The following is a 19,986-nucleotide window of genomic DNA, read 5'->3' on the forward strand; positions in this document are numbered from 1 at the left end:
CAGGGTCATTTTCATTATAAAGTACTTCCAGGCGGCGGATTTGACAGAAGCAAAGTGGTTTGTAGCCACTGCCAAGCTGAATTTTCTTATCACAGGAGTACTTCCGGTCTAAAATATCACCTTAACGCGAAGCACACTGTTGATGCAAGCAAACCATTCAACAAAGCAGAAAGTGGAGCCAGGCTTGGGCAGACTACGTGCGGGAGAAGTACAGATAAACCAGAGCAAGAGAAGCTAACAAATGCCATAGCGAAGTGGATAGTTACAGACTGTAGGCCCATTAGTGTTGTGGAAGAAACATTGTGCCAATCGCAACAAGTGACAGCACGTATGAGCCGCCATCAAGACGCACCAAGAATACAGCAGTTGTATGAAAAGGAGAGGACTGTAAAAGTGACAAGTTTACAACGTGCAGCTGTAGTTGCTCTCACTGGGGACTACTGGACATCAATCGGTAAGCATAATTACCTCTGAGTTACAGTTCATTATATTGATGAAAAGTGCTCCATTCACATGCTCTGTCTATAATGAAAACAGAGGAGAGGCATTATGGAAAGGAAAATTAGAGGACAATGTTTCTGCTGTTACCTCAGAAATGGCCTGTTCGGATGTTATGATTGTGGCTCAGGGATTTGTATGTAGATGATATTTATTTTCCATAACAAACAGGATAACTTAAATACCCTGGCAGTGGCAATAAGCTTGAATGTTTGCGTTGGCATTTTTTGAGTTGATTTTCATAAAATGTGCTATTTAACTGCTACTGTTCAACAAGTACTGATTTAAATTGTGTTTGCACAACACATGTTTTGGCGCTTTTGTTCATATGGGAGAATATTCCAATAAATCAAATCAATCAACTTTATTTATAGGGTGCACTACACACTGCTTTTTAATTCATTATTGGGTTTTGCGTATACAATGCAGTTAATCGTGATTAATCGGAGAAATAGTGCGATTAATTCTGATTAAAATTTTTAATTGTTGCCCAGCCCTAATATATATATATATATATATATATATATATATATATATATATATATATATATATATATATATGTATATATATATATATGTGTGTGTGTGTGTGTGTGTGTGTGTGTGTGTGTATATATATATATATATATATATATATATATATATATATATATATATTTACATATATATATACATATATATATGTATATCAGTGACGTGTAGTCACTAGAGGCATGTGAGGCAGGGCCTCACCTGCCATGGAAAGGAAAGAAAATGTAAAAAGAAAAAAAAACAATTAAATTGTTATATGTATGCAGTGATTATACTATAAAGTTATTTTCCATTTAACTTCACCAGTTTTAGATTATTTTTATTCAACATCGCTGAATTTTCACATTTGCCGTTCAAATACTGAGAAGAGACGGTGTGGTGAACAGCAGCCAGTTGAGGCACGTCACTCAGTGCCTCAACATGGACGGACTCGGCTAACTGCTGGCCTGCTGTGCAGTGAGACTGTATTGCTATATGAATTATATTATACATTTCCATAGTTTAGTTAGCTGAGGTATATAATGTACAGTGTATTTTGTCAACAACTGTATGTGTGTAACGTATTTCTTGTGCTGAGCGATCATAAAACGGCTGCAAAAGACGCACTGGCTGACGCTCGCCTCCTGCACCCCCGCCGTAGAATGCACGGCAACCCCTGACGGGAGTGTTATATCAACTAAAGCCCACACTTAAACGTGCAGGATTGAATCTATTTAAAAAAAGTTATTTCATAAGAAGCCAAAAAGTGCAAAAACAATAACGTTCGTGTTGGAGGAGTTGTGAATGACTGCAGGGCCACAACATTAGGTACACCTGCAGACTGCAGGTGTACCTATTTCACAACTCCTCCAACACGAACATTATTGTTTTTGCACTTTTTGGCTTCTTATTAAATAACTTTTATAACCTATTTTTATGAGCTTTCCTCTTTGTGATGTTAAGTTCCTGTTATGCGCTGTTATACAGTATATGCCTTGAGCTCTTATTTTGAAGGCACTAAGAGCGGAAGTGATGTCACGTTGCGGAGGTTTTTGAAAGAAGGTAAATAAAGTGGTCCTCGTGTAAACTGGAGCCTCCGTGTTTGTTATTTTGTAGTTTCATACAGTATAGGCGACATTTATAAACCCTCGGTTACACTTTTTTAAATAGATTCAATCTTGCACGTGGAAAGTTGAAGTGAGGGCTTTAGTTTATATAACACTCCCATCAGGGGGTTCATTAATCCAGCACAACAGCGGCGCATTTATAAGTAAAGGTAAGACCATAATAACGTTTTTTTATTAAATGTGCTTTTTTGTGTGCTACAGTTTGTATGTGTAAAGTTAAAGATAAGTTAAAGTACAAATGATTGTCACACACACACTAGGTGTGGTGAAATTTGTCCTCTGCATTTGACCCATCTCCTTGTTCACCCCCTGGGAGTTGAGGGGAGCAGTGGGCAGCAGCGGCGCCGCGCCCGGGAATCATTTTTATGATTTAACCCCCAATTCCAACTTGGGATGTCCCGATCCAGGTTTTTGCACTTCCGATCCGATCCCGATATTTTTTTTGCACTTCCGATCCGATACTGATACTGACCGATACCGATACTGACCGATACTGGCCTATCCGAGCATGTATTAAAGTTTAAAGTTATTTAGCCTACTTAGTTGTCAGAATCATGTTGAAAAGGGTTTTAGTACTCTTGATAACAACTAGCCAGCTGAATTAGGGGAGTTTGAATAATACACAATGGTTGGTAACAAGAAACTGACCTGTTTATTCAAGGATAAACACAAAATAGACAAAATTATACATGACAAACAGAAATGGCATCATTGAACTAGGGCTGGGCGATATGGCCTTTTTTTAATATTGCGATATTTTAAGGCCATATTGCGATACACAATATATATCTCCATATTTTGCCTTAGCCTTGAATGAACACTTGATGCATATAATCACAGCAGTATGATGATTCTATGTGTTTTGATTGATTGATTGAGACTTTTATTAGTAGGTTGCACAGTGAAGTACAAAATGTGTCACAAAATTAGAATATTGTGTAAGGGTTACATTTTGAAGACACCTGGTGCCACAAACTAATCAGCTGATTAACTCAAAACACCTGCAAAGGGCTTTAAATGGTCTCTCAGTCCAGTTCTGAAGCCTACACAAACATGGGGAAGACTTCAGATTTGACAGCTGTCCAAAAGGCAACCATCGACACATTGCACAAGGAGGGAAAGACACAAAAGGTTATTGCTGAAGAGGCTGGCTGTTCTCAGAGCTCTGTGTCCAAACACATTAATGGAGAGGCAAAGGGAAGGAAAAACTGTGGTCAGAAAAAGTGTACAAGCGATAGGGATCACCGCGCCCTGGTCAAGATTGTGAAAAAAAAAACCATTCAAAAATGTGGGGGAGATTCAGAAGGAGTGGACAGCTGCTGGAGTCAGTGCTTCAAGATCCACCACCAAGAGACGCTTGAAAGACATGGGTTTCAACTGCCGCATACCTCGTGTCAAGCCACTGTTGACCAAGAAACAGCGCGAAAAGCGTCTCACCTGGGCTAAGGAAAAAAAGAGCTGGACTGCTGCTGAGTGGTCCAAAGTCATGTTTTCTGACGAAAGCAAATTTTGCATTTCCTTTGGAAATCGAGGTCCCAGAGTCTGGAGGAAGACAGGAGAGGCACAGGATCCACGTTGCCTGAAGTCTAGTGTAAAGTTTCCACCATCAGTGATGGTTTGGGGTGCCATGTCATCTGCTGGTGTCGGTCCACTCTGTTTCCTGAGATCCAGGGTCAACGCAGCCGTCTACCAGCAAGTTTTAGAGCACTTCATGCTTCCTGCTGCTGACCTGCTCTATGGAGATGGAGATTTCAAGTTCCAACAGGACTTGGCGCCTGCACACAGCGCAAAATCTACCCGTGCCTGGTTTACGGACCATGGTATTTCTGTTCTAAATTGGCCCGCCAACTCCCCTGACCTTAGCCCCATAGAAAATCTGTGGGGTATTGTGAAAAGGAAGATGCAGAATGCCAGACCCAAAAACCCACAAGAGTTGAAGGCCACTATCAGAGCAACCTGGGCTCTCATAACACCTGAGCAGTGCCAGAAACTCATCGACTCCATGCCACGCCGCATTAACGCAGTAATTGAGGCAAAAGGAGCTCCAACCGAGTATTGAGTATTGTACATGCTCATATTTTTCATTTTCATACTTTTCAGTTGGCCAACATTTCTAAAAATCCCTTTTTTGTATTAGCCTTAAGTAATATTCTAATTTTGTGACACACGAAATTTTGGATTTTCATTTGTTGCCACTTCAAATCATCAAAATTAAATGAAATAAACATTTGAATGCATCAGTCTGTGTGCAATGAATAAATATAATGTACAAGTTACACCTTTTGAATGCAATTACTGAAATAAATCAAGTTTTTCAAAATATTCTAATTTACTGGCTTTTACCTGTATATATATGTATACATAAATATATATATATATATATATATATGTATGTATATATATATGTATATATAAATATATATATATATATGTGTATATATATATATGTGTATATATAAATATATATATATATATATATATATGTGTGTATATATATAAAAAATTTTTTATATATATATATATATATATAAATATATATATATATATATATATATATATATATATATGATGGGGGATTTTTTTTCAACTAGCTATTTGCAAGGAATTTAGGGATTTCACCATCTACGGTCCGTAATATCATCAAAGGGTTTAGAGAATCTGGAGAAATCACTGCACGGAAGCAGCTAAGCCGACCTTCGATCCTTCAGGCTGTACTGCATCAACAAGTGACATCAGTGTGTAAAGGATATCACCACATGGGTTTAGGAACACTTCAGAAACCCACTGTCAGTATCTATAGTTGGTCGCTACATCTGTAAGTGCAAGTTAAAACTCTCCTATGCAAGGCGAAAACCGTTTATCAACAACACCCAGAAACGCCGTCGGCTTCGCTGGGCCTGAGCTCATTCAAGATGGACTGATACAAAGTCGAAAAGTGTTCTGTGGTCTGACGAGTCCACATTTCAAATTGTTTTTGGAAACTGTGGACGTCAAGTCCTCCGGACCAAAGAAGAAAAGAACCATACGGATTGTTATAGGCGCAAAGTTGAAAAGCCAGCATCTGTGATGGTATGGGGTGGATTAGTGTCCAAGACATGGGTAACTTACACATCTGTGAAGGCGCCATTAATGCTGAAAGGTACATACAGGTTTTGGAGCAACATATGTTGCCATCCAAGCAACGTTACCATGGACGCCCCTGCTTATTTCAGCAAGACAATGCCAAGCCACGTGTTACATCAACGTGGCTTCATAGTAAAAGAGTGCGGGTACTAGACTGGCCTGCCTGTCGTCCAGACCTGTTTCCCATTGAAAATGTGTGGTGCATTATGAAGCCTAAAATACCACAACGGAGACCCCCGGATTGTTGAACAACTTAAGCTGTACATCAAGCAAGAATGGGAAAGAATTCCACCTGAGAAGCTTAGAAAATGTGTCTCCTCAGTTCCCACACGTTTACTGAGTGTTGTTAAAAGGAAAGGCCATGTAACACAGTGGTGAACATGTCCTTTCCCAACTACTTTGGCACGTGTTGCAGCCATGAAATTCTAAGTTAATTATTATTTTCCAAAAAAAAAAAAAGTTTGTGAGTTTGAACATCAAATATCTTGTCTTTGTAGTGCATTCAATTGAATATGGGTTGAAAAGGATTTGCAAATCATTGTATTCCGTTTATATTTACATCTAACACAATTTCCCAACTCATGGAAACGAGGTTTGTATATATATATATATATATATATATACTAAGGCTGAAACGACGCGTCGACATAGTCGACGTCATCGGTTACGTAAATATGTCGACGTCATTTTTATGCGTCGACGCGTCGCATATTTACGTCACACTGCCGTCATGGCGGAGCGCAAAGCAGACGATGCGAGCGGTGCGAGCGAGGGGGAAAAAAGCACGCCAAAAGTCGTCAAAAGTGTGGGGGTATTTCAATAAACGGCCTTATAATGTTGTAGCGGCGAACAGCTGTCTCGTCAGCTGACGCGCGAGCTCGCAACCGTGGCTGTTTAGCAACCAGCCAAACCCCACTTAATAAAATTATATTTTATCTTAGAGCACATATCCGCATCCCTATTCACCTAGGCAACCCCAGGAAATGTATATAATTCGGCATTATTTCGGCCAGTCGGCTTATATGATCAGAGCCGATCAGTTTACGTTCACGCGCAGGTATAACGCGGGGCGCTCCCGTCTCATCTGCTGGGGCACGAGCCCAGTAATTAGACCGCTGTGTCAAATCAAGGAGTACAAAAGACGCCAGCGCAGAGTGGAAAAAGGTTTAGTTCATTACAGATAACCCAGAGTTGTGACAAAAGTATGTAAGATTTAATATTTCTCTTCGTGGGTGTGGCGCACTTGTTGCGCTGGTGAGATGCATGTAGCGTGCTTAGTCTGGAGGCTAAATACACACAGTGTGTTATGTAACTGTTGTTTAGTGTTGATATTCTTTGCTTAGTTTGATAAATGTTGGAGCAGTTTGCTTCATCAGGAGGGTGAAGTCGCTCAATTTAAAGTGTTGGATTTAACTGTGTTGGTGAGGGCGTAGAAAAAGGGGCATTTTTCTACCAGTAGACAGCGTTTAAGATTGAGTGTTTCACTGCTAAATTAATAATATATTTATATTGAATATGGATTTTAAATATGTATCTAAATAGGTGGTTAATTGGTTAGGTATTTATGTATTTGCATATTGGGTTTTCTGCTGCATTTATCTATTGTGTTTCTGGGTTTAAATGTATTTTATATGTATCTTGGTGCATTTATGTTGAGACAATTTATTTAAAATCTGTTTTAACTTAAAGGGAAAAGATGTGTCCATTTTCTTGCACTTGTTTAATGGTTAAGAGTTTGATAGCCTAATTAATAATTGTAAATTATGGTATTGATAATTGATTGATTTTTTTACAGCATGTTAATCTTGTGGTGTTTTGTCCTTAAAGGTTTTTCACCTACTAAAGAAGCTAAAGGCTACTAAAAGCTACTAATGACAGCTAAAGAAACTAAAGTCTACTAACACTGCTAAAGACTGCTAAAAAGACTAAAGAAGAAAAAAGAAGCTGTTTCTTCATTGGATAAACTGTTGCAAACTAAAGGAAAATAAAAGGAATAAGTAACTACGGTCTGGTCTTTTGAGTGAAATCCAGAAGCCACATTCAGCATTGGTACATCCCTTCAAGTGTGGGATAAGCACAGCGAAAAAAGCAAAACACTTGACAGTTGTTGTATGCACACTGTGTCGAGCGGAAATGGCCTATCATAGCAGCACAACGGCTATGAAGGAACATTTGAAAAGAAAACACCCGACAGCGTTCTTGCCATCACCATCAACTAGTCAATCGTCCGCGTGAGTATACGTTGTCATCATTACACAAAAACATGAATGTGTCATAAACTAAAACACTGTTTCGCTCTGAGAGGCGCGTTTGGCGTGCCTGTTCAGTGTTTACAAAGACGCGCTCCTCTTTAACGCTAACGTTAACTAATTGTGCAAATACCTTTTACAACATTAACAGTTACATATACTATGTACAAACCAACAATTAACTTTCACTTTAATCATACTATCATTGTTGCGTTATTAAGCAAAATAAGCAATACTTTTACTTTTGTTGAAATGTTTACACTGTTACAGAATATTTCCTTTTGCACTTTTTTGTATTGGATGTTTATCTTTATTTTTGCACATTTTAAAGCAAAATAAGCAATACTTTTACTTTTGAAATGCTTATACTATTGCAGAATATTAAGATTTGCACTGGATGTTTACTTTTATATTTGCACATTAAAAAGCAAATAAGCTACTTTTAATTTTGTTAAATGTTAAAAGTTTTAAATGTTTACATTGTTACAGAATATTTTGTCATGTTGTTGTCAATGTTGACTGAGTGGCCATACTTTTTTTTTTGTAAATAAAAGTCATGCCTTTTGAAAAAACTGGCCAACATTTATTTTTTCATCTTCATTTTAAATTAAAAAAATAATCGGTAAAAGGAAAAATAATCTATAGATTAATCGAAAAAAATAATCTATAGATTAACCGATTAATCGAAAAAATAATCTATAGATTAATTGATAGAAAAATAATCGTTAGCTGCAGCCTTAATATATACATATATACAGTATATATGTTGGCCAGTTGGGTGTCAGTGCATATTGAAGCGTCACAGTGTCAGAATGTACTCTGGGTGAGTAAAATCCCCCAAAAAGACAAAATCTACACACTCTTACCATATCGCCACCAACCAGCCACGTGTTATCCTTTACCATTAGCGCCTACAATAGCATCAGCATGCGTAGCCCGATTTGGGGGAGGAAGGGTGGCACAGGCTGTGAATATCGAGTGAGCTCCCACAGCTCGGAAGATTATTGCGGGGATGCATTCAAGTCCATGAGCAGCCGGGGCCGCTTTCCAGGAAGAATAGTCCTGCACTTGGCCATCCGGGGTGAATCCCACTGGCCAAAAACGAGGCGGCCGTAACTGACATCCCTTTACAATATTGGCCAACACTAGGTGGGGGTCTCCTCCCTTCTCTGCCTAGTGTGTTTCTGCATGTTTGTGTGTGTTGCATGCATACGTACTTGATATGGGAAACCATATTATTGCACACACTTATAGTGTAAATACTCATACTGCTGCATAGATGACAGAAGCTGGTAGGGGGCATCAGAAGCCAGTGGAAAAGAACCACAAAGCCACTCAACATGCACCAAATAGTGCATTATGTCCTTGTTCAGTAAGGGTCATGTAAGGAGAGGATGAGCAGGGGGAACTGCAGTGACATACTCTCACCTCCAGGGGTCATCTGGGCCTAACATTTTGTCAACCAGTGAGTCCATCCATCCATTTTTTTTACCCTTGAGAGTGTGCAATGTAAAGTACAGTACAACAATGTAATAAAGTGCGAAATGTAAAATGAGACCTTTGGAGAGATAATGGAGCATTCATGAAGGAAAGCTTGTTAGATGATAGCATCTCACTGATTGTGACAAGCTAATAATAGCCACTGTGCACATTGTGTGAGGAAAAACAGTAATTAAGGTCGTCGGCGTAAGCTACATTTGATATTTCTATTCTTGGGGTTGCATTCGTAGTGTAGTAGTTCACATAACGGACTGTGAAGTGGGATAAGTGTAGTTATGACAGCATGGGGGAAAAACTGATCATGCAAATCAATTAAATATATTACACCAGAATTGATCCAAAACCAAAAACAGTATGAAACACATGCAACAGAGAAAATGCTGCAAGTCATTTTAATGGACAAAAAAATTGCAAGATTAAAAACAAAGACAAAAAAACAAAACAACTGCATGAGAGAAATGCTGCGAGTTCACAGCACACAATGGAATAATCTTCTTCAAGGCTGTCTTCTATTTTGTTCCATGAAGTTGCAGAAATTCAATCCAATTTTCTTTTGGGGGATGTGTGTGTGTGTTTAAGGCACTTGCAGCGCCTTATAACCCGGTGCGCCTAATGTAAGGAATAATTCTGGTTTTGCTTACGGATCTCGAAGCAATTCTATTTGGTACATGGTGTAATAAGTGTGACCAGTAGATGGCAGTCACACATAAGAGATATGTGTAGACTGCATTATGATGGCAATATGACTCAAGTAAACAACCCCAACCATATGCTCAGTCTTTTGACACTTCTTCCACTCCCGTCCTTGCATGCTACACCGCTACAACAAAGATGACGGGGAGAAAACGTTGCCGAAGGTGAGCCACGTAAATAAGACCGCCCATAAAACGGCGCATCCGGAAGCGACTGTCAGAAAGCGGCTTGCAGATGATCTGTAAAACATCATCTATGCAACATTTTGACCAAAGAACCAACATTACATGTTATGTAGACCACAAGGAAGTGGTTTACTATTAGAAAAAAAATAAAAAATAATATGACCCCTTTAATGCGCCCTGTAATCTGGTGCGCTTTATATATGGAAAAAAAAGATCGGAAATAGACCATTCATCTGCAGTGCGCTTTATAATCCAGAAAATACGGTATTTAAAGGGGAAATGCACTTTTTGGGAATTTTTGTTCACACTTCCAGATAAGCACACAAATGTTTTGGCATCCTAACGCGTAAATAAACATTAGCAAAAGTCAGCCAGCCATGGAGCCAATGAAAGTTGCTGTCGTCTGCCTAAAAAGCGCTTTAAAAAACATGCACAAACCTCCATCAACATTTTATATACTGTACACACAGTAAGTATGCATGCAATGCAGTAATGTGCACAATCAAAATAACATGTAATGTTTACAAATTTTTCATATATTATTTATAACGTTCGCTACTCTTTTCGGCAATAACAACAACACTGTTACTCATGGCAGACTTCATGAGAGCCATCAAAGACTATTTTGGTACAAACGATGATCCAGAACCTTGTATTTTTGATCCTGATTATAAGGAGGACGAGCTGCAAGTTTTAGAAGCTGTGTGTTAAACAAATCCAGCTTTAGTGAAACACTAAGTAATCATTCAGCACTATTGCTAAGTGCTCAACAAGAAATACCAATCACTTACTGTACAATGTCTGCTCTCACTGGGACAACTGACTGATGGAATGTACTTAACCTCCCGTTTAGATGAAGAATTAATCATAATCCTCACACCTGTGGGGAGGGGGGTGGGTGCTGCTGCAATTGTCGATATAAATTAAATGTCAAAGTTGACCAAATTCCCAGTTTATGGCCAAAAAGGACTGACCAATGAGGTTAAGGTACAGCATCAGCATCAATTTTGCAATAGTGCTTCATCATATACAACAGATGATGCTTTTTTTCTGTTTTACTACTTGGAAACATCGCTTATTCTTGCTCTTCTGGAGTAATGTCCTATAAATAGTAATGGGCATCACATGTGTAGAAATCAAATATAAAAATTGTAAATGCCTTCAGGATATCTTTTCCGTGTTATGTTACATCACGTGACAGGAATGCGAAAGTGCAGCAAAAAGGACAACTTTGTCAACACTTTCCTCCAAACTCTGCTTTTCTTTTTTACAGTGGTGGGCCGTCATGGCCAGCAAGGCCATTATATACATACACACAAAACCCAAAACCAGTGAAGTTGGCACGTTGTATAATTCGTCAATAAAAAAAGAATACAATGATTTGCAAATCCTTTTCAACTTATATTCAATTGAATAGATTGCAAAGACAAGATATTTAATGTTCAAACTGAGAAGCAAATCATTAACTTAGAATTTAAGGGCAGCAACACATTGCAAAACAGTTGGCACAGGGGCATTTTTATCACTGTGTTACATGGCCTTTCCTTTTAAAGGGTAACATTATCACAATTTCAGAATGGTTAAAACCATTAAAAATCAGTTCCCAGTGGCTTATTTTATTTTTCGAAGTTTTTTTCAAAATTTTACCCATCACGCAATATCTCTAAAAAAAGCTTCAAAGTGTCTGATTTTAACCATCGTTATATACACCCGTCCATTTTCCTGTGACGTCACATAGTGATGCCAATACAAACAAACATGGCGGATGGACAGCAAGGTATAGCGACATTAGCTCGGATTCAGACTCGGATTTCAGCGGCTTGAGCGAAATTGAAGAAGAAACTGAAGCTATTGAGCCGTATCGGTTTGAACCGTATGCAAGCGAAACCGACGAAAACGACTCGACAGCCAGCGACACGGGAGAAAGCGAGGACGAATTCGGCGATCGCCTTCTAATCAACGATTGGTATGTGTTTGTTTTTAAGTGTTGTAATGTTTTTAAGCTAAATTATTGGTAAACACAGTTTATGTATAATAATTTACGTAAAACTGCGAGTAATGAATAAAGTTTTCATCAATTAATATATTCTGTAGACATACCCTCATCTGCTCTCTTTTCCTGAAAGCTGATCTGTCCAGTTTTGGAGTTGATGTCAGCAGGCCAGGGAAGCTAGGGTCGATATTCTTCTCTTGATCATCTTCGGTGGCTTAAGGGACGGTAGAAGCGGTGTGAGCCAAGACATCCAGGGGGTTTAGCTCGCTCGTCTGCGGGAACAAACTGCCACCATTGCTTGCCGTGCTACCGAGGTCCTTTGTCCCTGAATAGCTCACACACTCCGGCAGATTCAATGGGGGTCTGGCGGCAGATTTCTTTGACTTTATCGTTGGAAATGCATCTGCTTTGAGTGTCGCAGGATATCCACACATTCTTGCCATCTCTGTCGTAGCATAGCTTTCATCGGTAAAGTGTGCGGAATAAACGACTGACCATTTTCGTCGGCTTTCCCCACACCCTCGTATTTTGAACAACATTCGTCCAATTTCTTGCCACTTTTGCATCTTTGGGCCACTGGTGCAACTTGAATCCGTCCCTGTTCGTGTTGTTACACCCTCCGACAACACACCGACGAGGCATGATGTCTCCAAGGTACGGAAAACAGACGAAAAAACGGAAAATAACAGAGCTGATTTGATTCGGTGTTTGTAATGTGTTTGAGAAAATGGCGGATTGCTTCCCGATGTGACGTCACATTGTGACGTCATCGCTCCGAGAGCGAATAATAGAAAGGCATTTAATTCGCCAAAATTCACCCATTTAGAGTTCGGAAATTGGTTAAAAAAAATCTTTTTTCTGCAACATCAAGGTATATATTGACGCTTACATAGGTCTGGTCATAATGTTCCCCTTTAACAACACTCTAGTAAACGTTTGGGAACTGAGGAGACCAATTTTTGAACCTTTTCAGGTGGAATTCGTTCCCATTCTTGCTTGATGTACAGCTTGAGTTGTTCAACAGTCCGGGGTCTCCATTGTAGTTGTTTAGGCTTCATATTGCGTCACACATGTTCAATGGGAGACAGGTCTGGACTACAGACAGGCCAGTCTAGTACGCGCACTCTTTTACTATGAAGCCACGCTGTTGTAACACGTGGCTTGGCATTGTCTTGCTGAAATAAGCAGGGGCGTCCATGATATTGTTGCTTGGATGGCAACAAATGTTGCTCCAAAACCTGTATGTACCTTTCAGCATTAATGGTGCCTTCACAGATGTGTAAGTTACCTATGCCTTCGGCACTAATACACCCCCATACCATCACAGATGCTGGCTTTTGAACTTTGCGCCTATAACAATCCAGATGGTTCTTTTCCTCTTTGTTCCGGAGGACACGACGTCCACAGTTTCCAAAAACAATTTGAAATGTGGACTCGTCAGATCACAGAACACTTTTCCACTTTGCATCAGTCCATCTTAGATGAGCTTGGGCCCAGCAAAGCCGGCTGCGTTTCTGGGTGTTGTTGGTAAATGGCTTTGGCTTTGCATAGTAGAGTTTTGAATTGCACTTACAGATGTAGCGACCGACTGTAGTTACTGACAGTGGTTTTCTGAAATCTTCCTGAGCCCATGTGGTGATATCCTTTACACACTGATGTCGCTTTTTGATGCAGTAGCGCCTGAGGGATTGAAGGTCCGTAATATCATCGCTTACGTGCAGTGATTTCTCCAGTTTCTCTGAACCTTTTGATGATATTACGGACCGTAGATGGTGAAATCCCTAAATTTCTTGCAATAGCTGGTTGAGAAATGTTGTTCTTAAACTGTTTGCTCACGCATTTGTTCACAAAGTGGTGACCCTCGCCCCATCCTTGTTTGTGAATGACTGAGCATTTCATGGAAGCTGCTTTTACACCCAATCATGGCACCCGCCTGTTCCCAATTAGCCTGTTCACCTGTGGGATGCTCCAAATAAGTGTTTGATGAGCATTCCTCAACTTTCTCAGTCTTTTTTGTCGCTTGTGCCAGCTTTTTTGAAACATGTTCCAGGCATCAAATTCCAAATGAGCTAATATTTGCAAAAAATAACTAAGTTTTCCAGTTCGAACGTTAAGTATCTTGTCTCTGCAGTCTATTCAATTGAATATAGGTTGAAAAGGATTTACAAATCATTGTATTCTGTTTTTATTTACTATTTACAAAACGTGCCAACTTCACTGGTTTTTGGGTTTGTACATGAATTTGAGTGTCATCGCCCTGTTAACCAACACAGGAAGAACCATCAAGATGCAATGGCTTCCTCCCAGGTACGAGAGCAAACTGGGCATCTGCAAAAGTGTTCCCTCTTGTATAATGTTGCGGCAGCTCACAACATAAATAAAGGACTTGACTGGCTGAAAAGCACACACACACACACACACACACACACACACACACACACACACACACACGGAGCGTTTGCCAACCGCATTGGGTGGCCGTACTTTTTATGCAGGCCACTTCCTCTACGCTTTTAATGACGAGTGACCTCGCCGTCAAGGGATTCTTAGAGACTAGGTCAGGCTTTTTTAGAGTAAGGGGAGTTCCTTGTGCGGCGAGCATGTCACGCCTGGAAACCCGGCCATGGACTTGTGTACGAACAAACGCCTACAAACATAACGTTGTGATGTTTTTGAGTTTTGAATCCCTCTTGTTTCTCAAACAGCACGTATGGAAGAACTCTGTCAAAGGCTGGCTATTCATCACCAGCTGCTGACAAAGGGAAAACAAGACAATCCCATGTTTCATTTTGTCCTTTTTGTTTTCTTCGGTTTCACAAAAGACGTCTGCTTGGTATGCCGGAGCGCACGATGACTCCCACCGGAGAACAAAGAGTTGCGACTTGGTATGCCGCGAGCAAAGCCCCAAAAGACCAAGGGAACAAGACTGTTGACATGGCTTCACAAAATCCAACGGGGTCACCGTCTCCAACTAGGCCAGGTACAAAGCGAGAAGTCTTAACTTGTTTTGTGCGGAACGTGAATGCAGCTTAATGCTAAACTCATGTCACTTTTTAGGGACTAATGCGGATTTGACAATAATGCTTGAAAAATCGCATTCTAAGCCACAGGTGAGGCTTAGAATTGTATTTGGCCCTCGAAAGCCTGGAAATAATATGTATCAATAAAGTAATGTAAATTTTCTGACCACAGTCCTCGGGAAGGCCTTATCTTTGTCCATATGATGTCAGATGAAACAAAAATTGAGCTGTTTGGCCACAATACCCAGAAATATGTTTGGAGGAGAAAAGGTGAGGCCTTTAATCCCAGGAACACCAAGCCTACCGTCAAGCATGGTGGTGGTAGTATTATGCTCTGGGCCTGTTTTGCTGCCAATGGAACTGGTGCTTTACAGAGAGTAAATGGGACAATGAAAAAGGAGGATTACCTCCAAATTCTTCAGGTCAACCTAAAATCATCATCCCGGAGGTTGGGTGTTGGGTGCAGTTGGGTGTTCCAACAGGACAATGACCCCAAACACACATCAAATATGGTAAAGGAATGGCTAAATCAGGCTAGAATTAAGGTTTTGGAATGGCCTTCCCAAAGTCCTGACTTAAACGTGTAGACAATGCTGAAGAAACAAGTCCATGTCAGAAAACCAACAAATTTAGCTGAACTGCACCAATTTTGTCAAGAGGAGTGGTCAAAAATTCAACCAGAAGCTTGTGGATGGCTACCAAAAGTGCCTTATTGCAGTGAAACTTGCCAAGGGACATGTAACCAAATATTAACATTGCTGTATGTATACTTTTGACCCAGCAGATTTAGTCACATTTTCAGTAGACCCATAATAAATTCATAAAAGAACCAAACTTCATGAATGTATTTTGTGACCAACAAGTATGTGCTCCAATCACTCTATCACAAAAAAATAAGAGTTGTAGAAATTATTGGAAACTCAAGACAGCCAGTGTATGTAAACTTTTGACCACGACTGTATTCTTTCTTTCTATAATGGGAGAAAAAAAAAAGTACTCCAAATATGTAATCGCAAATTATGTTAACTTAAATGTTGTCTAATTATGCAAAGATATATTATCAAACATTCAAACCAATTTTTAAATAGAAATAAATACTAATAATAACAATTTCAAAGCGAGTTATCCATCAAATTGTGCAATGTAAAAGTAGCAATATATTTCATGGTAAAATTGTGAAATTTACTGTGCTTTTTACAGCATTTTTCTCTAAATGAAAAAAACAGTACTTTTTTTACTGTAATAAACTGTGGTGCCGTTTTGGCATTTACAGTAATACACCGAAAAATCTACAGTTGTTGATTTGCGGTTAAAAAAAAACACAAAAAAAACCTGGCAGCTCAGAGGCCAATATTTTAATGTAAAATTGCATTTTTATTTTTATTTACAGTAAATATGCAAATGCAATTTTAGAGTAAAATTCTGGCAACTGAGCTGCCTTTTTTTTTTTTTTTTACCATAAAAACAGCAGTACTGTGTTTCCATTTACAGTAATATACACTACATTTTACCATTTTTTTTTTTTACATTTTAGTTTAAAAAAACAACTTCTGTGTATGTTTATATGTATATGCATGCGTGTGTATATGTGTGTATGTGTATGTATATGTATATGCATATATGTATGTGTGTATGTATGTGTATATGAATGTGTAAGTGTGTGCATGGGTGTGGATGTCCGGTGGCTCAATTGGCCTGGCTGTGGATGAGTTGGGGTAGGTGGGTTGGTGGCCTCGGTGGTAGCCGGGGGTGTGCGTTGTTGTGGTTTACGGGGTCGGTCGCTTTTTTTGTTTTGGTTTCGGCGGCCGCGGGTGTTTACGCTGCGGACGGGCGGTGGTGGTGATGGTTGCTGCGGTGATACCAGCGGTTGGCATCGCTGTGTTGGGTTGGAGTGGTTGGGGGACTGTGGCTGGTGTCTGTGCGCTTGTGGGGTTGTGGGGCTGGCTGGCGTTGGCTTGCCGGCTGGTTTGGGGGCTGGCGGGCGGACGGGATGCATTGGCTTCTTCCCCCGTTGGGGGGCTCCTTCCCCTGGCCGGGACTCGTATGGGCACGTTGCTGTGTGGATGGCCGGGATGCGGTGTTTGCATTGGGCGTGGGGGCTGTGCGGTTTTTCTGCGTTTGGTTGCCGGTATGGGCTCTGCAGGGTTGGGTTGGGGCGGGCGGGGGCTGGCTTTGTTTGGCGGGGGGAGGGCTCGCGTGGCGTCACGTTAAAGTGGTCTGGTGTGGGTCACGGGCTGTGGCGGGGGGTGGCGGCCTCCTGGCCGTAGTTCCTGGTTGTCGGCCGCATGGACTGGGGGGATGTCCGGGCCCTCTACTCCTCCTACTTATAGCGCACACAGTCACACATATATAGGACTTTGGGGATTGTCCTGCGGGGAGGCATGGCGGGGGGTTGAGGATGCCTCCAATGGGGCTCCAGTCCTCCTGTCTTGTCCCCTGCTCGTCCATCCCTCAATCTTAGCTGCATATTAGACACTTAGGATTTGGGGGGCTTGGTTTGGTTGGGACCCACCATGACCTTGATGTCCCCCAATTTTAATCGCATTATTAGTTCCCACAAGCATACATATCTCACTCACGCTACAGTACACACATCAATAGGGACTGGAGGTCGGCTGTAACGGCTGACCTCCTAATTTTAACTACACAGTAGACACTCTGGGGGCCTTGTACACATGCATGGGGGGTTTGGGGTTCGGCGCACCCCTCATTGCCTCGTCGGCCGGCGGGGACTGCGGTCTGGTGGCCTGCCAGGCTTTTATTCATTTATTATTGTTATATATATTTTTTTATTTTTAATGTATTTATTATTTTTATTTTTATTATTTACTTATTTTTATTTTATTTTATTTTTTAAATTTTATTTTTTATTTTATTTTATTTTTTTATTTTTTTATTTTATTTTTTATTTTTTTAATCTTATTATTTATTTGTGTGTGGCGTCGCGCGGGTCTCACTTCCTGTTGGGTGGGGTCCGTGCCCGTGTGGCCTTGACCTTGCGCTGTGGGGTCTCTGTTGGTGACTTGGTGTGGTGGCGGCGCAGCCCCCGTGTCTGGTCTGGATGCTGTGTCTCGGTTGTTTGGGCGGTGGTGTGTTTGTGCGGGTTTGGGTTGGGGTGGGGGGCCTTTTGGTTGGGGGGGTTGTTGGTGTCTCTTGTTTGCGTGTTGGCGTTCGGGCTGACTGGCGGGCTGGCGCCGGCTGGTCTCCGTGGTCCTGGTGGCGTGTGGTTGCTGGTCGCAGTTTTTTTTTGATCGCTTTGATTTGATTGGCTGGTGCTGGCTGTCTGGGGTTATTGCGGCTGCTGTTTCTGCTGCCGTTTGTTTGTGGTGTGGGCGCCCGTGGCTGCTGGGTCTGGTGCAGGGGTGTGGCTGATGTTGTGACTGGTGGCAGCGCGCGCGCGTGATGGCTGTCGGGGCTGACGAACTGTGTATATGTATGTATATGTGTGTGTATGTATGTATGTTTATATATGTGTATGTGTACATATGTGTATGTATATGTATATATGTGTATGTGTGGGTATGTATACATGTATGTGTGTATGTGTATGTATATATGTATGTATGTATGTATATTTCTGGGGGTACGCTCTGGGCCTGCCTGTCAGACGGGGGTCGACGCCTCAGGCTACTGCATCCGAACTGCGTGTCTGGAGCTCCTGGGTCCCGCTGTCCATCCCTTCCGGGTGCCCGTCTTGGTTGGGGCCTGTTGGGCCTAGTCCCTGCGTCTATTGTGGTAGCTTGGTGCTGCAAGGTATTCCGAGGTGCTGCGAGTCGGCCAGTTGCTGGGGTAGTGACCTTGTTTGTCAGCATGTCTGTGATCTTCTTTTAATTATTATTATTTTTTTAATTAATTAATTAATTAATTTATTTATTTATTTATTTTTTTAATATATTTTATTAATATTATTTTTTAATTTTTCCCCTCCCTCAGGGGGGGGGCTCGGCGGGGCGGTTGCTGGTTGTTCCATCTCCATCGTTGGGGTCCCTGCGGGTGGGGTGGGTGGTTCCCGTGGCCCTGTGCCTGGGTGGTCCTGCGGCGGCCAGTTTGGGTGGGGTGGCCGGGGGCTGGCCTCGCCGCGCTCTCCGGGGGTGGGGGGTGGGCTCGTGGGGGCCCGGTTGCCGGTGGGGCGGGGGCGGTCTTCCCGTCCGGTTGCGGGGAGTCTCTGGGTCCCTCGGGCGGGGCGTCTCGCCTTTCTGCCCGTGTGGGGTGTGGTCTCTCGCTGGCTTGGGGTCTGGCTGTCCCCTGCTTTTCTCGTGCCCTGTCCTCTGCCGGGTGCGTCTGTCTGCGGCCTGCTGCTGGCCCTTGTGGGCGGTACGGTGGGTCGGGCTCTGGGGTTCCTGTCGCTGGCCGGCTTGGCTGCGTGGGGGCGGTGGTCCCTGGTTCCCTGGGCACCACGCCTCCTGTTTGTGGGTTGGGCTCTCGGGGGTGATGGGGCCGTGCTCTGGCTCCCACGCACTCTGGGAGTCGAATGTATTGTACATGCAAATTCACATATGCTCACATACGTACATAGGTACCTACGCTCCCACATACATACACAAATACAGTACATATTTACCTACCTAATGTTCGTACATCCACACGCACATTCAATATACAAACATACACATACACATACTGTACATATACATTCACTGTACAAACACATATACACATTCTGTACATATACATTCATTGTACAAACACATATACACATTCTGTACATATACAAGTACATATGCATACTTACACTCATGCACATAATCACGTTTCATCAAACATATATTAACGTTGTTGCCCTAGGGTAAACTGGGTGTAACACATGGCACACTGACAAAGCTTAACCTATTGTGACTATAACAATCTACAAGGTTAATGTAGGTTGCTTCTCTTTCTCCCCCTCCATTTTTCTGCATTCTTTCGTATCTCAAGTTATCATTACGTATATGTATTGTTGCATTTAAACAACTGTATTGTTGATAATAAAGGTAAATTATTGGTATTGTTCATTATCAATAGCGCTATTTCTATTGGTATTTGTATTGATCCATTTGTAGTGTAATAATGCTCATTGTCATTTCTGTATTATTTTTTATTTTTCGCTAA

General features: G+C 41.4%; 1 protein-coding gene across 1 annotated transcript in view; it reads left to right on the top strand.

Annotated features, from left to right (window-relative positions):
* The window catches only part of slc6a11b (solute carrier family 6 member 11b), a 107,472-nt gene continuing 87,486 nt past the window's right edge, over positions 1 to 19,986 (top strand). Inside the window, exons 1-2 of the mRNA XM_061938506.2 lie at positions 1 to 454; positions 14,701 to 14,858. The gene's annotated coding sequence lies outside the window, so the exon portion shown is untranslated. The remainder of the gene's footprint in view (positions 455 to 14,700; positions 14,859 to 19,986) is intronic.

This window comes from Nerophis lumbriciformis, linkage group LG03 (genome assembly GCF_033978685.3).
Source record: "Nerophis lumbriciformis linkage group LG03, RoL_Nlum_v2.1, whole genome shotgun sequence".
NCBI lineage: Eukaryota > Metazoa > Chordata > Actinopteri > Syngnathiformes > Syngnathidae > Nerophis > Nerophis lumbriciformis.